This window comes from Clarias gariepinus, chromosome 25, assembly GCF_024256425.1.
Source record: "Clarias gariepinus isolate MV-2021 ecotype Netherlands chromosome 25, CGAR_prim_01v2, whole genome shotgun sequence".
Taxonomy (NCBI): Eukaryota; Metazoa; Chordata; class Actinopteri; order Siluriformes; family Clariidae; genus Clarias; species Clarias gariepinus.
Window position 1 is genome coordinate 14293219 of NC_071124.1, and position 15536 is coordinate 14308754.

The 15536-nt window shown below is 44.7% G+C and overlaps 9 non-coding genes across 9 annotated transcripts; all 9 read right to left on the minus strand.

Annotated features, from left to right (window-relative positions):
* Positions 1 to 1886: 1886 nt before the first annotated feature.
* On the minus strand, positions 1887 to 1957 carry trnag-gcc (transfer RNA glycine (anticodon GCC)). The gene has a single exon. It is a non-coding gene; the product is annotated as a tRNA-Gly (tRNA).
* Positions 1958 to 4171: 2214 nt separating this feature from the next.
* Positions 4172 to 4242, minus strand: trnag-gcc (transfer RNA glycine (anticodon GCC)). Its single transcript has one exon. It is a non-coding gene; the product is annotated as a tRNA-Gly (tRNA).
* A 1064-nt stretch (positions 4243 to 5306) lies between these two features.
* Positions 5307 to 5377, minus strand: trnag-gcc (transfer RNA glycine (anticodon GCC)). Its single transcript has one exon. It is a non-coding gene; the product is annotated as a tRNA-Gly (tRNA).
* Positions 5378 to 7095: 1718 nt separating this feature from the next.
* Positions 7096 to 7166, minus strand: trnag-gcc (transfer RNA glycine (anticodon GCC)). Its single transcript has one exon. It is a non-coding gene; the product is annotated as a tRNA-Gly (tRNA).
* A 1718-nt stretch (positions 7167 to 8884) lies between these two features.
* Positions 8885 to 8955, minus strand: trnag-gcc (transfer RNA glycine (anticodon GCC)). The gene has a single exon. It is a non-coding gene; the product is annotated as a tRNA-Gly (tRNA).
* Positions 8956 to 10425: 1470 nt separating this feature from the next.
* Positions 10426 to 10496, minus strand: trnag-gcc (transfer RNA glycine (anticodon GCC)). The gene has a single exon. It is a non-coding gene; the product is annotated as a tRNA-Gly (tRNA).
* Positions 10497 to 12214: 1718 nt separating this feature from the next.
* trnag-gcc (transfer RNA glycine (anticodon GCC)) lies at positions 12215 to 12285 on the minus strand. Its single transcript has one exon. It is a non-coding gene; the product is annotated as a tRNA-Gly (tRNA).
* Positions 12286 to 12868: 583 nt separating this feature from the next.
* On the minus strand, positions 12869 to 12939 carry trnag-gcc (transfer RNA glycine (anticodon GCC)). The gene has a single exon. It is a non-coding gene; the product is annotated as a tRNA-Gly (tRNA).
* A 2124-nt stretch (positions 12940 to 15063) lies between these two features.
* Positions 15064 to 15134, minus strand: trnag-gcc (transfer RNA glycine (anticodon GCC)). Its single transcript has one exon. It is a non-coding gene; the product is annotated as a tRNA-Gly (tRNA).
* Positions 15135 to 15536: the final 402 nt, after the last annotated feature.

Sequence of the window (15536 nt, forward strand, 5' to 3'; positions counted from 1 at the left end):
ATTAGAGAAGTAGGTCTTCTAGCAGTCCCTTGACCCAGAAGGTCTGCTATCTGTCTCGTTGTTGAAGCCAGTCAGCAGGTAGCAGGGGAGTTTTTTTTCCTTCTTGCAGGGGACTTTTATGTGGCTGTATGAATCTTTCAGCTAGTCAACCCTGCTTGAGCATCGTTTGATGGTTAGAGTGAAGTTGTTGGTGCATTCACGAAAAAATCCACAAGTTTTGCTAAAGACTGACAGCTTTACCCCTAATATTAGAGAAGCAGGTCTTCTAGCAGTCCCAAGACATAGAATGTCCGCTATCTGTCTCTATATTTAAGCCACTCAGCTCAGATTAGGAAGCAAGTTTTATGTGGCTGTCTGGATCTCTCATGTGGCCAACCCTGCTTGAGCATCGTCTACTATCTGTCTCGTTGTTGAAGCCAGTCAGCAGGTAGCAGGGGAGTTTTTTTTTCCTTCTTGCAGGGGATTTTATGTGGCTGTATGAATCTTTCAGCTAGTCAACCCTGATTGAGCATCGTTTGATGGTTAGAGTGAAGTTGTTGGTGCATTCACGAAAAAATCCACAAGTTTTGCTAAAGACTGACAGCTTTACCCCTAATATTAGAGAAGCAGGTCTTCTAGCAGTCCCAAGACCTAGAATGTCCGCTATCTGTCGCTATATTTAAGCCACTCAGCTCAGATTAGGAAGCAAGTGTCTTGCAGTTTTATGTGGCTGTCTGGATCTCTCATGTGGCCAACCCTGCTTGAGCATGGTCTTAAACAAGAAGCCTGTGCATTGGCCGGGAATCGAACCCGGGCCTCCCGCATGGCAGGCGAGAATTCTACCACTGAACAGGTCGGTGCTGAACAGGTCGGTGCTGGGGGAGGCGGTTAGCATGGTCGACAGATAGTATTTAGCATCACAAACACTGCACAAACCTAACTTCTGCTAGGATTTTTGGCTCTGATGATGAAGGTGAACTTGTTAGCGTGTTCAAGAAAAAGTTCACAAGCTTTAATAAAGACTGACAGCTTTTTGCTTAATTTTAGGCTAGATGATATATTTTGCAAGACCATGGAAAAGCAGGCCTTCCAGCAGTCCCTAGACCTAGCAGGTCTGCTTACTGTGTCTCTTTTGAAGCCAGTTTTATGTGGCACGTTTTGATGTTGTTTGATGGTTAGAGTGAAGTTGTTGGTGCATTCACGAAAAAATCCACAAGTTTTGCTAAAGACTGACAGCTTTACCCCTAATATTAGAGAAGCAGGTCTTCTAGCAGTCCCTTGACCTAGAAGGTCTGCTATCTGTCTCGTTGTTAAAGCCAGTCAGCAGGTAGCAAGGGAGATTTTTTTTCCTTCTTGCAGGGGACTTTTATGTGGCTGTATGAATCTTTCAGCTAGTCAACCCTGCTTGAGCATCGTTTGATGGTTAGAGTGAAGTTGTTGGTGCATTCACGAAAAAATCCACAAGTTTTGCTAAAGACTGACAGCTTTACCCCTAATATTAGAGAAGCGGGTCTTCTAGCAGTCCCTTGACCTAGAAGGTCTGCTATCTGTCTCGTTGTTAAAGCCAGTCAGCAGGTAGCAAGGGAGATTTTTTTTCCTTCTTGCAGGGGACTTTTATGTGGCTGTATGAATCTTTCAGCTAGTCAACCCTGCTTGAGCATCGTTTGATGGTTAGAGTGAAGTTGTTGGTGCATTCACGAAAAAATCCACAAGTTTTGCTAAAGACTGACAGCTTTACCCCTAATATTAGAGAAGCAGGTCTTCTAGCAGTCCCAAGACATAGAATGTCCGCTATCTGTCTCTATATTTAAGCCACTCAGCTCAGATTAGGAAGCAAAATTTATGTGGCTGTCTGGATCTCTCATGTGGCCAACCCTGCTTGAGCATGGTCTTAAACAAGAAGCCTGTGCATTGGCCGGGAATCGAACCCGGGCCTCCCGCGTGGCAGGCCAGAATTCTACCACTGAACCACCAATGCTTGCATACCATCTTTGAACCCCCAGGCCGGTGCTGGGGGAGGCGGTTAGCATGGTCGACAGATAGTATTTAGCATCACAAACACTGCACAAACCTAACTTCTGCTAGGATTTTTGGCTCTGATGATGAAGGTGAACTTGTTAGCGTGTTCAAGAAAAAGTTCACAAGCTTTAATAAAGACTGACAGCTTTTTGCTTAATTTTAGGCTAGATGATATATTTTGCAAGACCATGGAAAAGCAGGCCTTCCAGCAGTCCCTAGACCTAGCAGGTCTGCTTACTGTGTCTCTTTTGAAGCCAGTTTTATGTGGCACGTTTTGATGTTGTTTGATGGTTAGAGTGAAGTTGTTGGTGCATTCACGAAAAAATCCACAAGTTTTGCTAAAGACTGACAGCTTTACCCCTAATATTAGAGAAGCAGGTCTTCTAGCAGACCCAAGACATAGAATGTCCACTATCTGTCTCTATATTTAAGCCACTCAGCTCAGATCAGGAAGCAAGTGTCTTGCAGGGGAGTTTTATGTGGCTGTCTGGATCTCTCATGTGGCCAACCCTGCTTGAGCATGGCCTTAAACAAGAAGCCTGTGCATTGGCCGGGAATCGAACCCGGGCCTCCCACGTGGCAGGCGAGAATTCTACAACTGAACCACCAATGCTTGCATGCCATCGTTGAACCCACAGGCCGGTGCTGGGGGAGGCGGTTAGCATGGTCGACAGATAGTATTTAGCATCACAAACACTGCACAAACCTAACTTCTGCTAGGATTTTTGGCTCTGATGATGAAGGTGAACTTGTTAGCGTGTTCAAGAAAAAGTTCACAAGCTTTAATAAAGACTGACAGCTTTTTGCTTAATTTTAGGCTAGATGATATATTTTGCAAGACCATGGAAAAGCAGGCCTTCCAGCAGTCCCTAGACCTAGCAGGTCTGCTTACTGTGTCTCTTTTGAAGCCAGTTTTATGTGGCACGTTTTGATGTTGTTTGATGGTTAGAGTGAAGTTGTTGGTGCATTCACGAAAAAATCCACAAGTTTTGCTAAAGACTGACAGCTTTACCCCTAATATTAGAGAAGCAGGTCTTCTAGCAGTCCCTTGACCTAGAAGGTCTGCTATCTGTCTCGTTGTTAAAGCCAGTCAGCAGGTAGCAAGGGAGATTTTTTTTTCTTCTTGCAGGGGACTTTTATGTGGCTGTATGAATCTTTCAGCTAGTCAACCCTGCTTGAGCATCGTTTGATGGTTAGAGTGAAGTTGTTGGTGCATTCACGAAAAAATCCACAAGTTTTGCTAAAGACTGACAGCTTTACCCCTAATATTAGAGAAGCAGGTCTTCTAGCAGTCCCTTGACCTAGAAGGTCTGCTATCTGTCTCGTTGTTAAAGCCAGTCAGCAGGTAGCAAGGGAGATTTTTTTTCCTTCTTGCAGGGGACTTTTATGTGGCTGTATGAATCTTTCAGCTAGTCAACCCTGCTTGAGCATCGTTTGATGGTTAGAGTGAAGTTGTTGGTGCATTCACGAAAAAATCCACAAGTTTTGCTAAAGACTGACAGCTTTACCCCTAATATTAGAGAAGCAGGTCTTCTAGCAGTCCCTTGACCTAGAAGGTCTGCTATCTGTCTCGTTGTTAAAGCCAGTCAGCAGGTAGCAAGGGAGATTTTTTTTCCTTCTTGCAGGGGACTTTTATGTGGCTGTATGAATCTTTCAGCTAGTCAACCCTGCTTGAGCATCGTTTGATGGTTAGAGTGAAGTTGTTGGTGCATTCACGAAAAAATCCACAAGTTTTGCTAAAGACTGACAGCTTTACCCCTAATATTAGAGAAGCAGGTCTTCTAGCAGTCCCTTGACCTAGAAGGTCTGCTATCTGTCTCGTTGTTAAAGCCAGTCAGCAGGTAGCAAGGGAGATTTTTTTTCCTTCTTGCAGGGGACTTTTATGTGGCTGTATGAATCTTTCAGCTAGTCAACCCTGCTTGAGCATCGTTTGATGGTTAGAGTGAAGTTGTTGGTGCATTCACGAAAAAATCCACAAGTTTTGCTAAAGACTGACAGCTTTACCCCTAATATTAGAGAAGCAGGTCTTCTAGCAGTCCCAAGACATAGAATGTCCGCTATCTGTCTCTATATTTAAGCCACTCAGCTTAGATTAGGAAGCAAAATATATGTGGCTGTCTGGATCTCTCATGTGGCCAACCCTGCTTGAGCATGGTCTTAAACAAGAAGCCTGTGCATTGGCCGGGAATCGAACCCGGGCCTCCCACGTGGCAGGCGAGAATTCTACCACTGAACCACCAATGCTTGCATACCATCTTTGAACCCCCAGGCCGGTGCTGGGGGAGGCGGTTAGCATGGTCGACAGATAGTATTTAGCATCACAAACACTGCACAAACCTAACTTCTGCTAGGATTTTTGGCTCTGATGATGAAGGTGAACTTGTTAGCGTGTTCAAGAAAAAGTTCACAAGCTTTAATAAAGACTGACAGCTTTTTGCTTAATTTTAGGCTAGATGATATATTTTGCAAGACCATGGAAAAGCAGGCCTTCCAGCAGTCCCTAGACCTAGCAGGTCTGCTTACTGTGTCTCTTTTGAAGCCAGTTTTATGTGGCACGTTTTGATGTTGTTTGATGGTTAGAGTGAAGTTGTTGGTGCATTCACGAAAAAATCCACAAGTTTTGCTAAAGACTGACAGCTTTACCCCTAATATTAGAGAAGCAGGTCTTCTAGCAGTCCCTTGACCTAGAAGGTCTGCTATCTGTCTCGTTGTTAAAGCCAGTCAGCAGGTAGCAAGGGAGATTTTTTTTCCTTCTTGCAGGGGACTTTTATGTGGCTGTATGAATCTTTCAGCTAGTCAACCCTGCTTGAGCATCGTTTGATGGTTAGAGTGAAGTTGTTGGTGCATTCACGAAAAAATCCACAAGTTTTGCTAAAGACTGACAGCTTTACCCCTAATATTAGAGAAGCAGGTCTTCTAGCAGTCCCTTGACCTAGAAGGTCTGCTATCTGTCTCGTTGTTAAAGCCAGTCAGCAGGTAGCAAGGGAGATTTTTTTTCCTTCTTGCAGGGGACTTTTATGTGGCTGTATGAATCTTTCAGCTAGTCAACCCTGCTTGAGCATCGTTTGATGGTTAGAGTGAAGTTGTTGGTGCATTCACGAAAAAATCCACAAGTTTTGCTAAAGACTGACAGCTTTACCCCTAATATTAGAGAAGCAGGTCTTCTAGCAGTCCCAAGACATAGAATGTCCGCTATCTGTCTCTATATTTAAGCCACTCAGCTCAGATTAGGAAGCAAAATTTATGTGGCTGTCTGGATCTCTCATGTGGCCAACCCTGCTTGAGCATGGTCTTAAACAAGAAGCCTGTGCATTGGCCGGGAATCGAACCCGGGCCTCCCGCGTGGCAGGCGAGAATTCTACCACTGAACCACCAATGCTTGCATACCATCTTTGAACCCCCAGGCCGGTGCTGGGGGAGGCGGTTAGCATGGTCGACAGATAGTATTTAGCATCACAAACACTGCACAAACCTAACTTCTGCTAGGATTTTTGGCTCTGATGATGAAGGTGAACTTGTTAGCGTGTTCAAGAAAAAGTTCACAAGCTTTAATAAAGACTGACAGCTTTTTGCTTAATTTTAGGCTAGATGATATATTTTGCAAGACCATGGAAAAGCAGGCCTTCCAGCAGTCCCTAGACCTAGCAGGTCTGCTTACTGTGTCTCTTTTGAAGCCAGTTTTATGTGGCACGTTTTGATGTTGTTTGATGGTTAGAGTGAAGTTGTTGGTGCATTCACGAAAAAATCCACAAGTTTTGCTAAAGACTGACAGCTTTACCCCTAATATTAGAGAAGCAGGTCTTCTAGCAGACCCAAGACATAGAATGTCCACTATCTGTCTCTATATTTAAGCCACTCAGCTCAGATCAGGAAGCAAGTGTCTTGCAGGGGAGTTTTATGTGGCTGTCTGGATCTCTCATGTGGCCAACCCTGCTTGAGCATGGCCTTAAACAAGAAGCCTGTGCATTGGCCGGGAATCGAACCCGGGCCTCCCACGTGGCAGGCGAGAATTCTACAACTGAACCACCAATGCTTGCATGCCATCGTTGAACCCACAGGCCGGTGCTGGGGGAGGCGGTTAGCATGGTCGACAGATAGTATTTAGCATCACAAACACTGCACAAACCTAACTTCTGCTAGGATTTTTGGCTCTGATGATGAAGGTGAACTTGTTAGCGTGTTCAAGAAAAAGTTCACAAGCTTTAATAAAGACTGACAGCTTTTTGCTTAATTTTAGGCTAGATGATATATTTTGCAAGACCATGGAAAAGCAGGCCTTCCAGCAGTCCCTAGACCTAGCAGGTCTGCTTACTGTGTCTCTTTTGAAGCCAGTTTTATGTGGCACGTTTTGATGTTGTTTGATGGTTAGAGTGAAGTTGTTGGTGCATTCACGAAAAAATCCACAAGTTTTGCTAAAGACTGACAGCTTTACCCCTAATATTAGAGAAGCAGGTCTTCTAGCAGTCCCTTGACCTAGAAGGTCTGCTATCTGTCTCGTTGTTAAAGCCAGTCAGCAGGTAGCAAGGGAGATTTTTTTTCCTTCTTGCAGGGGACTTTTATGTGGCTGTATGAATCTTTCAGCTAGTCAACCCTGCTTGAGCATCGTTTGATGGTTAGAGTGAAGTTGTTGGTGCATTCACGAAAAAATCCACAAGTTTTGCTAAAGACTGACAGCTTTACCCCTAATATTAGAGAAGCAGGTCTTCTAGCAGTCCCTTGACCTAGAAGGTCTGCTATCTGTCTCGTTGTTAAAGCCAGTCAGCAGGTAGCAAGGGAGATTTTTTTTCCTTCTTGCAGGGGACTTTTATGTGGCTGTATGAATCTTTCAGCTAGTCAACCCTGCTTGAGCATCGTTTGATGGTTAGAGTGAAGTTGTTGGTGCATTCACGAAAAAATCCACAAGTTTTGCTAAAGACTGACAGCTTTACCCCTAATATTAGAGAAGCAGGTCTTCTAGCAGTCCCAAGACATAGAATGTCCGCTATCTGTCTCTATATTTAAGCCACTCAGCTCAGATTAGGAAGCAAAATTTATGTGGCTGTCTGGATCTCTCATGTGGCCAACCCTGCTTGAGCATGGTCTTAAACAAGAAGCCTGTGCATTGGCCGGGAATCGAACCCGGGCCTCCCGCGTGGCAGGCGAGAATTCTACCACTGAACCACCAATGCTTGCATACCATCTTTGAACCCCCAGGCCGGTGCTGGGGGAGGCGGTTAGCATGGTCGACAGATAGTATTTAGCATCACAAACACTGCACAAACCTAACTTCTGCTAGGATTTTTGGCTCTGATGATGAAGGTGAACTTGTTAGCGTGTTCAAGAAAAAGTTCACAAGCTTTAATAAAGACTGACAGCTTTTTGCTTAATTTTAGGCTAGATGATATATTTTGCAAGACCATGGAAAAGCAGGCCTTCCAGCAGTCCCTAGACCTAGCAGGTCTGCTTACTGTGTCTCTTTTGAAGCCAGTTTTATGTGGCACGTTTTGATGTTGTTTGATGGTTAGAGTGAAGTTGTTGGTGCATTCACGAAAAAATCCACAAGTTTTGCTAAAGACTGACAGCTTTACCCCTAATATTAGAGAAGCAGGTCTTCTAGCAGACCCAAGACATAGAATGTCCACTATCTGTCTCTATATTTAAGCCACTCAGCTCAGATCAGGAAGCAAGTGTCTTGCAGGGGAGTTTTATGTGGCTGTCTGGATCTCTCATGTGGCCAACCCTGCTTGAGCATGGCCTTAAACAAGAAGCCTGTGCATTGGCCGGGAATCGAACCCGGGCCTCCCACGTGGCAGGCGAGAATTCTACAACTGAACCACCAATGCTTGCATGCCATCGTTGAACCCACAGGCCGGTGCTGGGGGAGGCGGTTAGCATGGTCGACAGATAGTATTTAGCATCACAAACACTGCACAAACCTAACTTCTGCTAGGATTTTTGGCTCTGATGATGAAGGTGAACTTGTTAGCGTGTTCAAGAAAAAGTTCACAAGCTTTAATAAAGACTGACAGCTTTTTGCTTAATTTTAGGCTAGATGATATATTTTGCAAGACCATGGAAAAGCAGGCCTTCCAGCAGTCCCTAGACCTAGCAGGTCTGCTTACTGTGTCTCTTTTGAAGCCAGTTTTATGTGGCACGTTTTGATGTTGTTTGATGGTTAGAGTGAAGTTGTTGGTGCATTCACGAAAAAATCCACAAGTTTTGCTAAAGACTGACAGCTTTACCCCTAATATTAGAGAAGCAGGTCTTCTAGCAGTCCCTTGACCTAGAAGGTCTGCTATCTGTCTCGTTGTTAAAGCCAGTCAGCAGGTAGCAAGGGAGATTTTTTTTCCTTCTTGCAGGGGACTTTTATGTGGCTGTATGAATCTTTCAGCTAGTCAACCCTGCTTGAGCATCGTTTGATGGTTAGAGTGAAGTTGTTGGTGCATTCACGAAAAAATCCACAAGTTTTGCTAAAGACTGACAGCTTTACCCCTAATATTAGAGAAGCAGGTCTTCTAGCAGTCCCTTGACCTAGAAGGTCTGCTATCTGTCTCGTTGTTAAAGCCAGTCAGCAGGTAGCAAGGGAGATTTTTTTTCCTTCTTGCAGGGGACTTTTATGTGGCTGTATGAATCTTTCAGCTAGTCAACCCTGCTTGAGCATCGTTTGATGGTTAGAGTGAAGTTGTTGGTGCATTCACGAAAAAATCCACAAGTTTTGCTAAAGACTGACAGCTTTACCCCTAATATTAGAGAAGCAGGTCTTCTAGCAGTCCCAAGACATAGAATGTCCGCTATCTGTCTCTATATTTAAGCCACTCAGCTCAGATTAGGAAGCAAAATTTATGTGGCTGTCTGGATCTCTCATGTGGCCAACCCTGCTTGAGCATGGTCTTAAACAAGAAGCCTGTGCATTGGCCGGGAATCGAACCCGGGCCTCCCGCGTGGCAGGCGAGAATTCTACCACTGAACCACCAATGCTTGCATACCATCTTTGAACCCCCAGGCCGGTGCTGGGGGAGGCGGTTAGCATGGTCGACAGATAGTATTTAGCATCACAAACACTGCACAAACCTAACTTCTGCTAGGATTTTTGGCTCTGATGATGAAGGTGAACTTGTTAGCGTGTTCAAGAAAAAGTTCACAAGCTTTAATAAAGACTGACAGCTTTTTGCTTAATTTTAGGCTAGATGATATATTTTGCAAGACCATGGAAAAGCAGGCCTTCCAGCAGTCCCTAGACCTAGCAGGTCTGCTTACTGTGTCTCTTTTGAAGCCAGTTTTATGTGGCACGTTTTGATGTTGTTTGATGGTTAGAGTGAAGTTGTTGGTGCATTCACGAAAAAATCCACAAGTTTTGCTAAAGACTGACAGCTTTACCCCTAATATTAGAGAAGCAGGTCTTCTAGCAGACCCAAGACATAGAATGTCCACTATCTGTCTCTATATTTAAGCCACTCAGCTCAGATCAGGAAGCAAGTGTCTTGCAGGGGAGTTTTATGTGGCTGTCTGGATCTCTCATGTGGCCAACCCTGCTTGAGCATGGCCTTAAACAAGAAGCCCGTGCATTGGCCGGGAATCGAACCCGGGCCTCCCACGTGGCAGGCGAGAATTCTACAACTGAACCACCAATGCTTGCATGCCATCGTTGAACCCACAGGCCGGTGCTGGGGGAGGCGGTTAGCATGGTCGACAGATAGTATTTAGCATCACAAACACTGCACAAACCTAACTTCTGCTAGGATTTTTGGCTCTGATGATGAAGGTGAACTTGTTAGCGTGTTCAAGAAAAAGTTCACAAGCTTTAATAAAGACTGACAGCTTTTTGCTTAATTTTAGGCTAGATGATATATTTTGCAAGACCATGGAAAAGCAGGCCTTCCAGCAGTCCCTAGACCTAGCAGGTCTGCTTACTGTGTCTCTTTTGAAGCCAGTTTTATGTGGCACGTTTTGATGTTGTTTGATGGTTAGAGTGAAGTTGTTGGTGCATTCACGAAAAAATCCACAAGTTTTGCTAAAGACTGACAGCTTTACCCCTAATATTAGAGAAGCAGGTCTTCTAGCAGTCCCTTGACCTAGAAGGTCTGCTATCTGTCTCGTTGTTAAAGCCAGTCAGCAGGTAGCAAGGGAGATTTTTTTTCCTTCTTGCAGGGGACTTTTATGTGGCTGTATGAATCTTTCAGCTAGTCAACCCTGCTTGAGCATCGTTTGATGGTTAGAGTGAAGTTGTTGGTGCATTCACGAAAAAATCCACAAGTTTTGCTAAAGACTGACAGCTTTACCCCTAATATTAGAGAAGCAGGTCTTCTAGCAGTCCCAAGACATAGAATGTCCGCTATCTGTCTCTATATTTAAGCCACTCAGCTCAGATTAGGAAGCAAAATTTATGTGGCTGTCTGGATCTCTCATGTGGCCAACCCTGCTTGAGCATGGTCTTAAACAAGAAGCCTGTGCATTGGCCGGGAATCGAACCCGGGCCTCCCGCGTGGCAGGCGAGAATTCTACCACTGAACCACCAATGCTTGCATACCATCTTTGAACCCCCAGGCCGGTGCTGGGGGAGGCGGTTAGCATGGTCGACAGATAGTATTTAGCATCACAAACACTGCACAAACCTAACTTCTGCTAGGATTTTTGGCTCTGATGATGAAGGTGAACTTGTTAGCGTGTTCAAGAAAAAGTTCACAAGCTTTAATAAAGACTGACAGCTTTTTGCTTAATTTTAGGCTAGATGATATATTTTGCAAGACCATGGAAAAGCAGGCCTTCCAGCAGTCCCTAGACCTAGCAGGTCTGCTTACTGTGTCTCTTTTGAAGCCAGTTTTATGTGGCACGTTTTGATGTTGTTTGATGGTTAGAGTGAAGTTGTTGGTGCATTCACGAAAAAATCCACAAGTTTTGCTAAAGACTGACAGCTTTACCCCTAATATTAGAGAAGCAGGTCTTCTAGCAGACCCAAGACATAGAATGTCCACTATCTGTCTCTATATTTAAGCCACTCAGCTCAGATCAGGAAGCAAGTGTCTTGCAGGGGAGTTTTATGTGGCTGTCTGGATCTCTCATGTGGCCAACCCTGCTTGAGCATGGCCTTAAACAAGAAGCCTGTGCATTGGCCGGGAATCGAACCCGGGCCTCCCACGTGGCAGGCGAGAATTCTACAACTGAACCACCAATGCTTGCATGCCATCGTTGAACCCACAGGCCGGTGCTGGGGGAGGCGGTTAGCATGGTCGACAGATAGTATTTAGCATCACAAACACTGCACAAACCTAACTTCTGCTAGGATTTTTGGCTCTGATGATGAAGGTGAACTTGTTAGCGTGTTCAAGAAAAAGTTCACAAGCTTTAATAAAGACTGACAGCTTTTTGCTTAATTTTAGGCTAGATGATATATTTTGCAAGACCATGGAAAAGCAGGCCTTCCAGCAGTCCCTAGACCTAGCAGGTCTGCTTACTGTGTCTCTTTTGAAGCCAGTTTTATGTGGCACGTTTTGATGTTGTTTGATGGTTAGAGTGAAGTTGTTGGTGCATTCACGAAAAAATCCACAAGTTTTGCTAAAGACTGACAGCTTTACCCCTAATATTAGAGAAGCAGGTCTTCTAGCAGTCCCTTGACCTAGAAGGTCTGCTATCTGTCTCGTTGTTAAAGCCAGTCAGCAGGTAGCAAGGGAGATTTTTTTTCCTTCTTGCAGGGGACTTTTATGTGGCTGTAAGAATCTTTCAGCTAGTCAACCCTGCTTGAGCATCGTTTGATGGTTAGAGTGAAGTTGTTGGTGCATTCACGAAAAAATCCACAAGTTTTGCTAAAGACTGACAGCTTTACCCCTAATATTAGAGAAGCAGGTCTTCTAGCAGTCCCTTGACCTAGAAGGTCTGCTATCTGTCTCGTTGTTAAAGCCAGTCAGCAGGTAGCAAGGGAGATTTTTTTTCCTTCTTGCAGGGGACTTTTATGTGGCTGTATGAATCTTTCAGCTAGTCAACCCTGCTTGAGCATCGTTTGATGGTTAGAGTGAAGTTGTTGGTGCATTCACGAAAAAATCCACAAGTTTTGCTAAAGACTGACAGCTTTACCCCTAATATTAGAGAAGCAGGTCTTCTAGCAGTCCCAAGACATAGAATGTCCGCTATCTGTCTCTATATTTAAGCCACTCAGCTCAGATTAGGAAGCAAAATTTATGTGGCTGTCTGGATCTCTCATGTGGCCAACCCTGCTTGAGCATGGTCTTAAACAAGAAGCCTGTGCATTGGCCGGGAATCGAACCCGGGCCTCCCGCGTGGCAGGCGAGAATTCTACCACTGAACCACCAATGCTTGCATACCATCTTTGAACCCCCAGGCCGGTGCTGGGGGAGGCGGTTAGCATGGTCGACAGATAGTATTTAGCATCACAAACACTGCACAAACCTAACTTCTGCTAGGATTTTTGGCTCTGATGATGAAGGTGAACTTGTTAGCGTGTTCAAGAAAAAGTTCACAAGCTTTAATAAAGACTGACAGCTTTTTGCTTAATTTTAGGCTAGATGATATATTTTGCAAGACCATGGAAAAGCAGGCCTTCCAGCAGTCCCTAGACCTAGCAGGTCTGCTTACTGTGTCTCTTTTGAAGCCAGTTTTATGTGGCACGTTTTGATGTTGTTTGATGGTTAGAGTGAAGTTGTTGGTGCATTCACGAAAAAATCCACAAGTTTTGCTAAAGACTGACAGCTTTACCCCTAATATTAGAGAAGCAGGTCTTCTAGTAGACCCAAGACATAGAATGTCCACTATCTGTCTCTATATTTAAGCCACTCAGCTCAGATCAGGAAGCAAGTGTCTTGCAGGGGAGTTTTATGTGGCTGTCTGGATCTCTCATGTGGCCAACCCTGCTTGAGCATGGTCTTAAACAAAAAGCCTGTGCATTGGCCGGGAATCGAACCCGGGCCTCCCGCGTGGCAGGCGAGAATTCTACCACTGAACCACCAATGCTTGCATACCATCTTTGAACCCCCAGGCCGGTGCTGGGGGAGGCGGTTAGCATGGTCGACAGATAGTATTTAGCATCACAAACACTGCACAAACCTAACTTCTGCTAGGATTTTTGGCTCTGATGATGAAGGTGAACTTGTTAGCGTGTTCAAGAAAAAGTTCACAAGCTTTAATAAAGACTGACAGCTTTTTGCTTAATTTTAGGCTAGATGATATATTTTGCAAGACCATGGAAAAGCAGGCCTTCCAGCAGTCCCTAGACCTAGCAGGTCTGCTTACTGTGTCTCTTTTGAAGCCAGTTTTATGTGGAACGTTTTGATGTGGTTTGATGGTTAGAGTGAAGTTGTTGGTGCATTCACGAAAAAATCCACAAGTTTTGCTAAAGACTGACAGCTTTACCCCTAATATTAGAGAAGCAGGTCTTCTAGCAGACCCAAGACATAGAATGTCCACTATCTGTCTCTATATTTAAGCCACTCAGCTCAGATCAGGAAGCAAGTGTCTTGCAGGGGAGTTTTATGTGGCTGTCTGGATCTCTCATGTGGCCAACCCTGCTTGAGCATGGCCTTAAACAAGAAGCCTGCGCATTGGCCGGGAATCGAACCCGGGCCTCCCACGTGGCAGGCGAGAATTCTACAACTGAACCACCAATGCTTGCATGCCATCGTTGAACCCACAGGCCGGTGCTGGGGGAGGCGGTTAGCATGGTCGACAGATAGTATTTAGCATCACAAACACTGCACAAACCTAACTTCTGCTAGGATTTTTGGCTCTGATGATGAAGGTGAACTTGTTAGCGTGTTCAAGAAAAAGTTCACAAGCTTTAATAAAGACTGACAGCTTTTTGCTTAATTTTAGGCTAGATGATATATTTTGCAAGACCATGGAAAAGCAGGCCTTCCAGCAGTCCCTAGACCTAGCAGGTCTGCTTACTGTGTCTCTTTTGAAGCCAGTTTTATGTGGCACGTTTTGATGTTGTTTGATGGTTAGAGTGAAGTTGTTGGTGCATTCACGAAAAAATCCACAAGTTTTGCTAAAGACTGACAGCTTTACCCCTAATATTAGAGAAGCAGGTCTTCTAGCAGACCCAAGACATAGAATGTCCACTATCTGTCTCTATATTTAAGCCACTCAGCTCAGATCAGGAAGCAAGTGTCTTGCAGGGGAGTTTTATGTGGCTGTCTGGATCTCTCATGTGGCCAACCCTGCTTGAGCATGGCCTTAAACAAGAAGCCTGTGCATTGGCCGGGAATCGAACCCGGGCCTCCCACGTGGCAGGCGAGAATTCTACAACTGAACCACCAATGCTTGCATGCCATCGTTGAACCCACAGGCCGGTGCTGGGGGAGGCGGTTAGCATGGTCGACAGATAGTATTTAGCATCACAAACACTGCACAAACCTAACTTCTGCTAGGATTTTTGGCTCTGAAGATGAAGGTGAACTTGTTAGCGTGTTCAAGAAAAAGTTCACAAGCTTTAATAAAGACTGACAGCTTTTTGCTTAATTTTAGGCTAGATGATATATTTTGCAAGACCATGGAAAAGCAGGCCTTCCAGCAGTCCCTAGACCTAGCAGGTCTGCTTACTGTGTCTCTTTTGAAGCCAGTTTTATGTGGCACGTTTTGATGTTGTTTGATGGTTAGAGTGAAGTTGTTGGTGCATTCACGAAAAAATCCACAAGTTTTGCTAAAGACTGACAGCTTTACCCCTAATATTAGGGAAGCAGGTCTTCTAGCAGTCCCTTGACCTAGAAGGTCTGCTATCTGTCTCGTTGTTAAAGCCAGTCAGCAGGTAGCAAGGGAGATTTTTTTTCCTTCTTGCAGGGGACTTTTATGTGGCTGTATGAATCTTTCAGCTAGTCAACCCTGCTTGAGCATCGTTTGATGGTTAGAGTGAAGTTTTTGGTGCATTCACGAAAAAATCCACAAGTTTTGCTAAAGACTGACAGCTTTACCCCTAATATTAGAGAAGCAGGTCTTCTAGCAGTCCCAAGACATAGAATGTCCGCTATCTGTCTCTATATTTAAGCCACTCAGCTCAGATTAGGAAGCAAGTTTTATGTGGCTGTCTGGATCTCTCATGTGGCCAACCCTGCTTGAGCATGGTCTTAAACAAGAAGCCTGTGCATTGGCCGGGAATCGAACCCGGGCCTCCCGCGTGGCAGGCGAGAATTCTACCACTGAACCACCAATGCTTGCATACCATCTTTGAACCCCCAGGCCGGTGCTGGGGGAGGCGGTTAGCATGGTCGACAGATAGTATTTAGCATCACAAACACTGCACAAACCTAACTTCTGCTAGGATTTTTGGCTCTGAAGATGAAGGTGAACTTGTTAGCGTGTTCAAGAAAAAGTTCACAAGTTTTAATAAAGACTGACAGCTTTTTGCTTAATTTTAGGCTAGATGATATATTTTGCAAGACCATGGAAAAGCAGGCCTTCCAGCAGTCCCTAGACCTAGCAGGTCTGCTTACTGTGTCTCTTTTGAAGCCAGTTTTATGTGGCACGTTTTGATGTTGTTTGATGGTTAGAGTGAAGTTATTGGTGCATTCACAAAAAAATCCACAAGTTTTAATAAAGACTGACAGTTTTACCCC